A 14,306-nucleotide genomic window follows, 5' to 3' on the forward strand; every position below is an offset into this window, starting at 1 on the left:
AGTCCCCAATACAGAAAATGAAGATATTAGTGTGATTGTGGCACACCAGTGCTTGAAGAATCAGCCCCTCACCAAACAATTACACCTCATCGGGCAGGCACTCCACTGGGATATTTCGATTTTCCATACATGATCACCCAGACTACCAACTCACTGATGAATGTTTTCCTGGTGCTATACTTTTGTGTTATACTGTCCCTTTATCATCCACTTAATATTGAATAGGCATAAATACAGTGATCGATGACAAGCTGGCATGAGTGAATGATGTGCAAAGAGAACAGAGGCACTTCTCTTTATATGCATCAGAAGGAGAAGCAGATACGGATGCAATGGGAGAGTGGCATTGGCTCTCTAAATGGCCCCGCAGAGAAGAAATGCAGACTGTCAACGATTCATAGCAATGCTAAGAAACAAGGGAAGCACGCCATGGGGATCCTCTTAGCACAGTTCAGAAACCATGGAAGCACACAGCAGGGATCTGAACGCTCTTTATGTTGATTTGAAAAAGCAACAACAGCTGGTGCTAATGATAACTGAGCAGGTATAGATACTGGCAGTTATTTCTTTGACAACAAATGACAAATTGGCCTGGTCATGACTTGGAAAAAAGACAGATGGTCAGAAAGGTACATCCAATTGGCACATCTAACACTTACCATAGACTTCCAGAACAACCTCACACAAACTATGGTTAATCTCTCTGTGCTTTATCTCCTCTACTGCAAAAGGGAAACTCGGGGTCCTAGGAATAAGCACGTTACAGTTTGAGGGGACTCAGATATGCCAGAAACACAGTCCTCCTCTCAGACAGCTAAGGCTACATGCAGACTGGCAGCACCAAAGCTGTAGGAATGGAGGTGCTTACCATTTCAGACCAGTCACTTCCCTAGCTGTCAGGCCATGCTTTACCTGCCTGAACTATCAGTGGAAACATTCAATCTAGTTCTTCTAGATGGCTTAAACTCTTTAAACATAAATTCTTTTTATATTGGTTACTGGTGAGCACTTTCCAGATGGTCCCAGCTGTATAACACAGCCCATCCTCTGTCTCCTGTTTTCTGACATCATCAGCCTTTTAATGTCACCTTTCTGACAGCTTTGAGTTTGCTTCTGTGAGCTACCAAACACCCTTAATTTCACTATCTTGGGTTCTTGAAAAACCAAGCCCTTCATTAGAACTTATTCTAGGCTGAAATAATTCAGCCTAAGCAATGTACAGTTCTGCTAAAAGCAGTTCAAACTAAAAGCACTCGGAGTGTGGGACACAAGATACTCCACACAAAAATGTGCTGTATACACATAAGAAATCCTACGCTATTATGGAGCAAAAGATATCACTGCTCATGCTTAAATGTGCTCTGCCTCACTAGTTCAGTTCAAAATGGGTTAGCTCTCAAATGGAGAAACAACCAAAGTAACCAGACTTGGAAAGCAGAGAAAAGATGTCTTTTCATGACTAATGCTTTGGAGAATAAACTGTGTTCAAAGCATGTTTCTCAAATCAAAGTTACAGATAAAGTCATCTGTTGAGAAAGACTGTTGTGGTGTCATTAACTTTGTGCTGTTAGAAGACTTCAGTCTGGGAACAGTGACATTTTCTTGACTTCTTTTTACACTTAGATGAGAAAAGTTTACATTCTGATATAACATGGTTTGTCATGGAGCTGGTGACTCGTGGGTGGATCTATCGTTCTGTTAATGATGACAAGCAAGGCTAAAATCATGACAGATTTCACTACTTAGACTGTACAGTGTTTGGATTTATTTTCTCAGTATTCAAAAAGCTTAGAAAATATCTTTTTAATACTGGTTTGTTTTTTTTTTATCTTTTGAAGAAATGTTGCTGGGCAGCTTTGATTATCCAAATGTATGCAATGTAATGAAGTTTCCATGACCTAGCTTCAAGGAATTGTTAACAAGATTATTTTTTTTAATCTTTTACATTTTGTCAAATAAATTATTACTATGCTTTAATAAAGGCCTCAGAATTTCATTCTAACCTTGCCTAGCATTAAGAAGAGACACGACCCAATAACCCTTCTTCGATAACACTTTTAACTATGATGTATATTAGTCTGTACAGTAGACAAAGATTATTGATACATAAAAATGTATGAATATTAGGGGAATATAGGGAAGTAAGGGTCAGGAGAACAAAGATAAATTAGTCATAAGCTTTACTATTAATTGAGTTCCATTATCACCAAGTTACACATAGATGCCCTGCAGATCTTGATGACATGATGCACACTTTCTATTGAAAGCAATGAAACCATGTACAGAATGAGCACATGCAGCACTGCCAATCTATCCGTCCCTTGAACACATGCTTGACTGTCCCTTGGACATATGCTATGCCTTCTTTAGTTCCACCCTAGAAATATTCTGTGCGGGGAGCTAATTTAATCTCTCTCCACAGCATTACCACAGAGCAAAACAAATAGAACATAAAACATCTGTTACAGTTATTTCAATGAAGAAAAGCTTATTTAAATAAAGCACATCTCTAAAATTGCTATAAGGAACAATAACGGGTACGGAACTCAGGCTTAGGAAATAAAGCATGATGCTTGCAGCTCTGTATCTAACAATGGCAGCAAGCTTTTGGGAGCCAGGAATGTGTTCATCAATAAGGCACAGAAGCATGAATGGTACTAATGGTATGTACACAGAGTTACTTATTCCAATCTTCAGCTTTGGTGGTTCTCTGAGTCCAATAATTGGAACCATTGTGCCTAAGTTTTTCAAATCCTAATGATGACAGTTAAAGTGCAAAATACATGCAAAATCTTTACAGCATTTTAACTGATTTCAGTCAGTGAGGACACAGTAGTTAAGTCATCACAGTATCCTGGAGTCTCTTCTGTCCCTCAGAATCCCTTGGCACTCATTACTTTTTCTGAAGCTGTTTGCTGGGGGCCAAACCCTGTAAGGCTGCTTCATGCCCAAGCAGTCTCATGTCAGATCATCTTGACTTCTGACAAGAAAAAAGTGCTTTTTCTAGTTCCAGGTTGTAGTCTTTGAGTTTAACAAACATATGTGAATAATGTCCATCTAAACTAATTTTTAAAGTACTTATCTTCATCTCAGAGAGAATTTCTGTTTTAAGCATAGTTCCTGTACTCAGCAAGTCAGCCTTCAGTATTGACACATCGACCAAATGTTCACCTTTAGCATTTGCTCTGCTTGACAAATACTATTACAATTGTTATATATTTTTTTAATTTAAAAAGAAGGGGGTGGAGAGGGTTTTATTTTTAGCATTTCAGTGTACTGTCCTACAACAATCTCCCGTTGGATAGCTGGTATTTTAGTTCATACTTAGAAGATGAACTGAAAATAGATTTTCATGTGTTCTGCCTTCCTATTCTTTTTCACACTGTTGCACCAGTAACTCCTCTGCCTTTGCCAAATGATTTACTTCTGCTATCCACTCCCTTCAGGACTTCTCTAGAGGTATGCTGCATGGTGTAAGCTTTTCTCTGGCTTCAGACTCTGCTGAAATAAGTCTGAGGATGATGCTCTTACTGCAGGTAGATATATATTAAGTGATAGAAAAGATACCATGTAGATACAAATACCATGTAGTTTTGCATTATTTCTAACTTCCAAAGTCTAAGATTTTCAGTAAGAATGGTGGATTCCTTAGCAATCTCTGCTGCAATCATTTCTGTAGGTTCAAATTCTGTAGCTGTTTTTCAAGCAAGTTATTTTACTGAGCATCACAATTATTGACATGAATAAAAGTCTCTTTTATAATAGGTCATGAAGTGTTCTGAAAACGACAACAACAACAACAAAATCATTTAATTCAAAACTGGCAGCTACTATCCTTCAAGAATTGGGACTGGGACTTCTCATTCTACTTTCTGCAATGACCACATTTCAGAGGAGTTTGCCTGTGACTATGACTTGCTCATTAGAAGAATTTCACTGCACACCACTGATGGCTGCCTATAGAACAAGATTCATGACACTGTGTTCCACATCCACTGGTAAATGAATTCACTGATTCATGGCATGGAATTGGAGAGAAAGTAAGCTAGCTCTTTCCATCATCCAGCATTTGACTGTAAAATGTTGTTGCTGATGCAAATGCATAATTAATCTTGTTTAATACAACTTAATAAGAAGTAGGTCAGAATATATACATATACACACACATATATAAGTAGTTATTTTGAAATAACTTAGTAGGGAGAAAAAAGCATTTTAGCTGAGGTACAGTATTATTAAACTGGTTTAACTGCATGGTTTCCTGTTTTTGCTATCTCAAGGAAGGAATTTCCACCAATTTCCTGGTATTGATGAAGCTGATCCTCAGCTGCTGATTGTGTCTCTAGTTGTTAGCAATGGTTTAAACAAAGTGGTATCTGAATGTAAATCTTTCTTCAGCCTACATACATTCATCACTCCTTAGCAGACAGCAGTAGTGTATCAGACTGAGATACTGAAATCTACTGAAATTGCCAAACTGAGCGTCTTGATAGTGTGAAGTTTTCAGGAAATTTCTTGTTGATGTGATAATTTAATCTGCCAGTTTAAAAAAAAAACCTCAAATAATAGGCATGATTGCAGATAGGAAAATTCAGAATAATTTGGAATATGTGGTTTACCATTCTGCAGAAATTCTCTCCTAGAAGATGCCACATACATAACAAATTGTAGGTCCTCCATGCATAAAGGAGTAGCAAGAATTTTACACTTCTGAGATCCAGAAACTACCAGATACTTTGGGAATTAGGTGACTGTAAAGAAGAAATGAAACAGTCTTGATTCTTAATGGATAACTTCACTGCTTTTTGTGCCTTGTACTACATGCAGTGAATTAGGGCATGGGCTTGTTTGGAACATAACTCTGGGAGTCTAAGATCCAGCTACTGAAATTGAATAGATTGATGAGTAGGTAAAACCCTTAGTTTTGTCTGATTTGGCACCTCAATTCTCATTGGTCTCCCCGGTCAATCATATTTTGTTTTTTCTTTTTAAAACCATATTCAGTGATAATAAAAATCCTTTTGATAAAGTGACATCCAGAAAAGGGCAGATTCCAGGAAGAAAAGCAAAGCAAAGAAACCCAAGCCTTCTGCATACTTCTGGCTCTGACTTCAACATAGCTTTCCCATGTTGTAATAGGAAACTGTTTCTATGTCTATGTCCAGTTGTGCATCTCTAGCTACCTTGTAGGCTAAAGGGATCAGGGTAGACTGCCGCTAGACAGGGAAGTGCCAGCCAGAGGTAAATGTCACAAAAAATTAAGCAATATCTACTACAAACAGATAAAGGGGAAAGGAACCAACCAACAGAAGAGGAAATAGGGCATAGGAGGAAAAAAAAAAAAAAAAAAAAAATCATAGTACTACTTCTAAAAAAAAAGATTAAATTCATACCCCAGCTAAAACTTTCCCCACCTTTTCCCTTTTTTCTTATATCCCTTAAATTTCCTTTTGTCTGTATTTATTTCCTCGAAATGACAACAATACTGCTTCCTTACCATGTAGGGAGGTCATGGGGTTAAAATACTAATATTTCCGTTTGTTGAAATATTACTTTAATTACGGCCATACAGATTCCTATACAGAATTTCTCTGAAGGGAGAAGGAAGATGCAAGTGAGGTAATAGAGCAGGTAGAGCCAGGCTCTCCTTGTCTTCAGAGGATTCAGACAGTGGGCTGAAACTGGACACTGCATTCATTCAAAGGTAGCTGATCTGCTTTTATTAATATCTAGAAAAAAGCATCCAGCAGAGGCTGTCAGAAGTGCCAGAAGTTCTCTTCCTGCTGCCATGGGGTTTCTTTTCACATTTCTCTCCTACGTAACAAGGTCTGCAGTTTAGAGCCGCAGTTTAGCCCTGTGAGAAAATATTTAGCCTCCCTCATTTATCTTAGATTCTGTCATCTGAACAACTGCGAGCGTCCTTCTTTTATCTCCTTTGCAGTTTCCCTAGCAACATGCAAGGACACTCCAGAGAAGTGGTGTCAGGCAAAATCTTCAGTCTGGGCTTTCATGGAGCTTTCTAATCTTGACCAGCTCTGGTGAGCAGTATAACAGCACACAATTTTAAGCATACCACCTCGCAAACCAAACGTAAACAAAGAACCAGACTGTAATGGCATTTCTTGCCAGTTTGAAGTGACTAGGTGCTATTTATTGACATGCCATCATGGTTTGCTGCATCTCTACTATCTCCCTGCTTGGGAGACATCCACAACACAATTGGAAACTAATTAGAACCAAGGAAATTAGTGGAGGTTCAAAAGGAATCTTCCCAGCAATCTTACTTGCAATTCTGTTTGCATTCTATTTCACCGGTCCTTCCACTGTCCCCAGCTTCCTGAAATCAATGCCTGAATCCATAGCTAAAATCAATAGTGAGCAATCACTCCAGTCATTTTTAGATTGCTATTGGGAAGAAGGCCAAAAATCCCATTAAGTATGTTAAGAACACTTTTCTTTCCCTGAGTCATCAAAATTAATATAATGAGTGGATATGCTTCTAAAAGCATTATTGTAACTAACTCAGGGTCATCTGACCATCCCTGAGCAGACTTTCTTAGCTAGAATTAACAAACGCTGAATTTCCATTTACTTGCCCCCCCCCCCAAGAAAAAAAGGCTGCACTTCTCCAGCTGCAAAACTGAATGATTACTTTACATAAAAGAAGTAAGGGTTTGGGGGGGAGACGGGGGGAAGAGTAGATTTTGAAGAACAGCAAGGAACTCAAAATTTCAAAATTATTGCTCTTGCTTTTTAATAATAACTCATTTTCTCCTGTAGGGACATGGCATGAATTTCCAGACCGGGTGACCAGTTTAGATGGCTACTACCAGACCCCAGCCAGGAGTCTGACCAAACTGAGCTAGTAACAGCTTCCAGTTCTAAAGAAATGCTGCAGCTCCTCTTTTCTTCACTCTTCTAATGTTCATATTCTCACTGCTCCAATTCTGTACAGATGTACAATGCAGTGGACCCAGTCCACTAGAGCAGCAGAGGGTACTGTCTAGGATATAAAAAGCAGTATTTCAGGAAATCTACCTTCTTCAGCTGTTGCATGGTTCTTTTCATCAAGTACCTAAGTAATTATATGAATATCTATCCATCCAGAAGTGTGAATATACACATGTATCTGCCACTTCACGTCTGAGGATATTGACCTATTTTCTCTTAATTCCTGAGTGATTAGAGAGTGCTTTTGAGATAATTGTATAAGTGGGAAAAACAGGTATTGAATCTGTCAAGATTTAGAAAGACTTCAGCAGAAGCAGAGGATATCAGCAGCCCATTGCCGGGTTCCTGGATACTGATGTGGGTCCAGCTAAGCAGTTTTTTAGTATATCATTGAAGAAAAAGGAAGATCTTAAAATAGAACATTCAGGAATAAAAGCAAAAAAAGTGTACCTGTGATGAAAAGGTACAGCCAGAATTTGCTACGGCCACTGTATCTACCGTGAACAACTACTTTTATGTACTTTTCCCATCATCTCTCACAACTCTTTGTCCCATATTACTTCTGTTTGAAGGCCTAAGTGCAAAAAGACAGAATAAATTCTATTGCCATATATTGCTGTCTCTTAGGCAGGTCGTGCTTCTGAATGCTTGTCCAAATCTCTTTTCTCACATGGTTGGAGTCTTCCGTTTTTCTGCTTTCCTGTCCAAACTCATCTTTTTTTTTTAATTTACTCAATGCTTATAAAAATAAAGACTTTGGCTGCATTGCGAGAAACTTAGGTTCATCATCAGGATATATATTTTTAGCAGTGAATATAGCTAAGTTTCAGCCTCCAAAGGCTGTGGAAAGGTTCAGATTAAGATGATCCTATCTTGGTACATAATGAGATGGATAACCTCTCACGGTCCCTACAGTGCTAAGACTTGTTTTTCCCCCCTTCACATCTCAAATCACGGGAATAAGTTTCACTTGGCTGCTAAGCTACTTACAAGAGAATTCACTGCTATGGGATGCTTTGGATAAAAAAGGATAAATGGAGTTAAAAAGAAAACAAATACTTTTGTTTCTAGGAGAAGTCTCTTTTCTTTTTTTCTTTTTCTTTTTCTTTTCCTTTTTTTTTCCCCCTGTCTTCTTAAACTAGCACGTGAGCACTGGAAGAAAGAGGCTATGGGGTAGGCATGGTACAGTGATGAGATCTTCTGTGGCTCTTCTTATATCTAAGTGATTTGGTGCCACATTTTCAAATGGAAGACCGTGCTCTACACTTCAGAATGACTGAAAACAACAACAGGATAGAAGAAAACAACAGTGGGTCACTGAGTCTACCCTTAACATTAACTCTTAATACCCTCAATATTACCCTTAACATAACAAGGGAGGTGGAAATAGAAAGTGGATGAGAGAGTGGGCAGATGCCATAGTAAGAGCAGTCATCAGATTGTACTGTAGATTTGTGCTGAAGGGAGACACACTGCAGGTTATCCATTGAGAAGTGTTGATAGGTTTTCCCTGGGAAATGGATGAAGAAAGATAAGTTCAAAGTCTAGCTCTCCCCTCACTCAATCTGGGCTGATGGGAGTGAGCAAGGACATACTAATGCAACCTCCTAGATAAAGTTGATGATAATCTAGCTGAGCAGGGTACTCAATCCTGAGAGCCAAAATTCACCCATACGCAACACTGCCGAAGAGCCTTCCCTAGAAGATGCAAAATGTTTACATAGTCTTTGGCAGCTGATTCCTGTTATAGCAGTTTGTCTGTCACACACAAGTGTGAAATGGCAGACAGGAAGGCTGGGACTCCTAATGGACTGATGCTTACTCCCTTCCTAACAGGATTTTTAGGAGGCATGGCAGGCATATATGGATGCCAAGGAAATTTTTGCAGGTGAGACAGTCACAGCAAGCCACAGGCTTCAGGCAAAGCAGGTATTGTGAAAAAGAAAAGCTATGAGAGCTAGGATGGTTTGATCACTTTTTAAGCCCATAACACACAGTAAAAATAACAAGAAAAAAAAATTCTCAGCAATCCAGGGGGAAAAGAGAAAAAATTTGTTAAAGGAAGTTGTACTTCTCAGTGGGGTCAGAAAACAGAAATGGGAAGTGTGACTGGGTAAGAGCTTCCTAGAGCACAAACTCAACAGATGTTTCAGATGAAATTCCATTTGCCCATCTCTGCTCTAATTCCTTTCCCCTCTTCAGGTCCCGAACTGACTTTACAGGAAGAAATGTGAAAGGTTATTAAAATTACTCTGCAACCATCTATATTACAAAGAATATTTAACAGATCTCTCCTTCCTTTGAGAACTATGAGTAAAACTCAATTTTAGCACAAAAGCTCCTCATGGCAGAGCTGGTGTTCTTTTTCAAATCTGCAAGTGGAGAGATATGTACAATTTCACACTTTTATCCTATTTGTATGAAAAACACTTTTTTATGTCTATGTTTGTTGTTTCAAATCAATATTCCCTTACAGCTCTTCCATCCCCTCTTTGGCAATCATAACACATCACGGAGATGCATGCAAGACTTTGATAAAATGATGGCAACGATGCAAACTGAAGCCGAGTCATTGCTGTCAAGCAGTGTTTCAGAGACTGGAAGGACTTGGGGATATTTATAAACTCATATATGCTGAAAATAGCAAAAGTTCACTATAAATAAATGAGGCAATGGTGATTTGCTGCATTAGAAATCTGCAGTATTAGCTCATCCCTGAATACATATACATATGACCCCATTTTTGTGACATCATAAAATCTCTTTAATGTCTAGAGCAAATTGCTCTTTTTTTTTTCTGGAAGCCTTACAAAGAAATAGGAGATCGGCAGCTTACTGCATTAATGTCAATCCTGCCACTTTGATCCTGCACCACTGACTTAGCAGGGGTCCTTTGACTCTAGTCCTACACTTTTCAAAGCGTCAGCTAATCACCTGTCCATTCATTAACAGCAAAAGTTCTAATGCTGGAGAATTACCCAGTCTGCACTGGGCAAATATATATGATGAAGCTGTTTGGTATTAAATAACAATATACTGGTATAATGGCCATCTTTATGCCGTAGGCTTGTTACTGTTTAACCTCTGTTCATAACCTGGGCACAAATGGACACACAACATAAAATAGCAGACATGCTGTTGTAAAGAACAGACAGTACATGTAAAAAGAACGCAGATATCTTCCCAACACATTTCAAGAATAAATTAATAACAACAGCAGTCTACAAAGACAGCTTTTTACTGAAGGAAATCATTTCCAAGGGAAGTATGGTGGAGCTCAAAGGGAAGTTTGGTGCAGCTCAAAGAAGGAAATTTAGTGTAGTTTTATGTAGACTTATGTAGTTTTACTGTAGACTTATGGAGATTTTAAAACTTTAATAGTTTTATTCCTAGATAAAGAAATATTTCTTCATGAAAAAAAACAGAAGAAAAAGCTTTTGAATGATGATTGATATTTGAAGCCTGCCAGTCCCTCTTCTTTAATTGTTTTAATTACCATTTAGAGCAAAACAGCTAAACCAGTAATTGAGCTATCCATTAAACCAATGATACACATAGCATTCAAAGATAGTTCTTCCAAAAGTAATCCTCTAAAACACTGATTGTCTTCAACAGTCACAAAGAAACAGCTAAAAGAAAAACAAAGAACAATTCAACTTTTCCAACTACTCCATTCCCATCCTACCACTTCTTAATGTCTAGATGTTCTGTATCATATATATTGGGACAGGAAGCTATCAAAAATGATGCCATTATCGAGACTGCAATCACGACATTGTCTCATTTCTTGTTTTAATGAAATTGTTTCATTTGATCTTGATTGATGCAAAAAAGGTTTTATTCAAGGATGATTCTGAGACCACAGCTATTTCCTACTAGTGCAGTTAATGCAGTGTATGCAATTCATGAATGCATGTATTTCGAGGCACAGTCTTGTTAACTGGGGTGAACTGCATTCATAAGAATGAAAAATGGATTTCAGTAGTAGTAATCAGTAAGAACAGTTTTCCTCTAAAATGCTACAAAGATAAAGGATATGATTTTTTTCCTGTTTTAGTTTTCAGTGGCACTGCTAAATGTCATATATTTCATTGCATGCCTTTCACATCCTAAGTATCTTGGACTTAGCTCAGAGTTCTGAATATCATGTAAATTATGTAAATCTTCAGGCTTAAATGTAAGCTTGGTATCCTCTGAAGACACTGACTACTTCTAAAGTTTTTCTTGCCAGTCTGAAATGTTTGGAATGGAATCACAGAATCATAGAATGACAGAGTTGTAGGGGTTGGAAGAAGACTCTGGAGATCATCGAATCCAGCCTCTCTGCTAAAGCAGGTTTCCTGCAGTAGATGACACAGGAAAGCATCAAGGTGGGTTTCGAATATCTACAGAGAAGGAGATTCCACAACTTCTCTGAGCAGCCTGTTCCAGTGCTTTATCACCCTCAAAGTAAAAAGTTTTTCCTCATGTTTGTCTGCAACTTCCCATATTCCAGTTTGTGCCCATTTCCTTGTCTTCTGTCACTCAGCACCACTGAAAAGAGTCTGGCCCCATCCACTTCTCTCCTGCTCTCTAGATATTTATAAGCATTGATAAGATACCCTCTTAGCCTTCTCCATGCTGAACAGCCCCAGGTCTCTCATTCTTTCCACATAAGAGAGATGTTCCAGGCCCATAACCATCTTTGTGGCCCTCTGCTTGATTCTCTCTGGAAGTTCCTAGTCTTCCATGAGGAGCACAGAATTGGACAAAATACTCCAGATGTTGTCTAACCTGGGCAAAATAGAGGGGGAAGCTAACCTCTCTCAATATGCTGACCATGCTCTTTTTAACGCACCCCAGGATACCACTGGCCTTGATCACAAAAGCCAGAGAGAAAGAAGAGGGGAAAGGAATAAAAGAGAGGGGAGAAGACAGGAGTTCAGTTGGAAGGGAGCTGCAAAGATCAAATCCAATTATCTGACCACTACACACCTAACCAGAAGCTAAAGCATACTACTGAAGAAACTGTCCAAATGCCTCTTGAACACTTAAACACTCTAGGAAGCCTGTTCCAGTGTTTGACTAAATAAACTTTTCATTGCATCCTGTCATCAGTGATGATGTCAGAGACCAGCACTTCCTTCTGCCTCCCCATCATGGTGCTACAGAGAGCAGTGAGATTGCCTCTCAGGCTCCTCTTCTCCAGACTAGACATCTCAAGTGTGTTCAGCATCTATTAACAGGACAAACCCCCCAGCCCTTTTATGAGACTTACTGCCCTCCTCTGGATTTAAAGTACCTTAACATCATTTTTATGCTGTGAAGCCCAGAAATGCATGCAATATTCAAGGTGAGAACTACACCAACACTAAATATAGAAGTGAGAATAAATTACTCCAAACCACAGCATAGAACCTTCTCTAATATCAGTCAGTTTGTCCTTTTCAGGCTACCAAATACTAATGTCTAGCCACACTAGGTAATGGTCACATAACAATTGCCTGTCAGGAAGACAAATAGAATTGGTTGGATACCTGGTTATAAGTAATTAATTATAGATGGATATCATCCATAAAAGATAGGACATTCTGTCATTTCCCTTTTCATATACTAGCTGAAGTACATTTGGAGTCATTAGTTGGTATTCACTAGTAGGTATGTCAGATAGAAATGTCATCCAATTTTCCCTTCGTTAAAAATGTTTTCTGAGAGTCTTCTGAAACTGTGTTCTTCTAATTCCATTAGATGACATTTGGACTGACTAGTGAATCCATGGGAATGTGCAGATCATAGACATGAGCAAATTAGAGTACACCATTTCATTTCTAAACAAAATTAATAGATGTATTAGATCTAGCTTTAATTTGGATAAACCTATCTAATTTTAAAGACGTATACAAGTAGTGCCATAGATATGAATGAAGATGAGATTACACTGTCACTTTGATGAAGCTTGCTCTCTGTTGTACAAATTTTCTTTGTCATCATAAAGAGAGAGTAAACATTTTTTTCCCCCATAACTGCTGTAAGGTGTCTGTGAAAGAATTTAATTCCATAGGGAAGCCAATTATATATATCACACACGGTATAGCTTTGGAAATAATAGTGCTGCTTGTTAATTTCTGAAAGTCATTCAATTGCATATTATTTTAATTAAAAAAAAAGTAATCCAACAAGCAGCGCAGATGTGACAAGTATGTATTTGGAAACTTTATAGTTCTTCATTCAATATACTCATGCCAGAAATAATGACAAGGTGGTGAATAGTGCAATCCAGATGATACAGATCAATAAAGAAGCTTTTTATGAGCACCCATTGCAGCCAACCAGCACAATGAAGGCATAGGACTATAAAATCATTGCTTATTTAAGGGTACAGTTGTTTTTTAAAAAGTGAAATAGGCAAGAGTCATTTTTATTGTAAAATAGTGAAAATTGGAAGTGCAAAGACAGGCTTTCCTTTTAACTAATGGGTAGAAGCAAAATCAGAATGCTGGCAGAGCGTTTTACTACCCCAGTAGTGTTAATGTCATTGTTTTTCTCTAAACATTGCAACACATACTCAATATTGTATAAATGGCTAATTGATTCCTAAAGCGTGAAATTCTTGGAACTGAACTTTGGTGAATCTTTGAGATTGGCAATATAGCCCAATTTTATATATAGCAAATATTTTATATATAAAATAGCCAATATAGCAAATTTTAAAAGACGTATAGAGAAAAGAGCTTCTCCATGTTCATCAGTGTGGTAGATGCTTTAGAAAGCTTACAAAGCTCCAACTCTATTTGTCAGGCTGCCAAGTAACTGTTTCACCTGCTTCATCTGTGTTTACATGCATCTCCCCACATATTCTCATAGACATTTCTCTGTGTTCCCTTTCAAGAGCAATCCAACTACACAACTACTGCTTGCAGAGCTGCTATTAGTTATTGAAAGTTTTGAAAAATCAAGGTCATGAACTTGATGTGTGGACTTATTCAAGAGGCATGTAATAAACAGAATAATTTAGCTGAACTAGAGCACTGTGCTTTTTCTGCCTTCTGTTGCTGATCAAGTGAGCTATGTTACCCTATGTTATCCACTGTCTGCTTTTCCTATACTGGTGTGTGGTCATATAAAATTATGGCCAGTTTCTCACATGATAAACAAATACTGAAAAGTGGGAAAGTTTCACAAAATTTTGTTACCAATACTGAGAATAGCTGCTAGATAAAGACTAGAGAAAGTTACTGAGAAACACAGAGTTTAAAGAATTTTTGAGCTTGAATATCGTGTGTAGTCCTCATATTGAATATTCAACTTTTAAATAAAAATACCCTAGTGGTTACTCAGTGCTTTCTCAGGAATATCACAATAATATAATTATTAGA

General features: G+C 38.0%; 1 protein-coding gene across 8 annotated transcripts in view; it reads right to left on the minus strand.

Annotated features, from left to right (window-relative positions):
• Positions 1–14,306, minus strand: part of MOCOS (molybdenum cofactor sulfurase) — a 273,774-nt gene that overhangs the window by 37,241 nt on the left and 222,227 nt on the right. The window lies entirely within an intron of this gene.

The sequence above is a fragment of the Meleagris gallopavo genome, chromosome 3 (genome assembly GCF_905368555.1).
Source record: "Meleagris gallopavo chromosome 3, MGAL_WU_HG_1.1, whole genome shotgun sequence".
In the NCBI taxonomy this organism is placed as follows: Eukaryota; Metazoa; Chordata; class Aves; order Galliformes; family Phasianidae; genus Meleagris; species Meleagris gallopavo.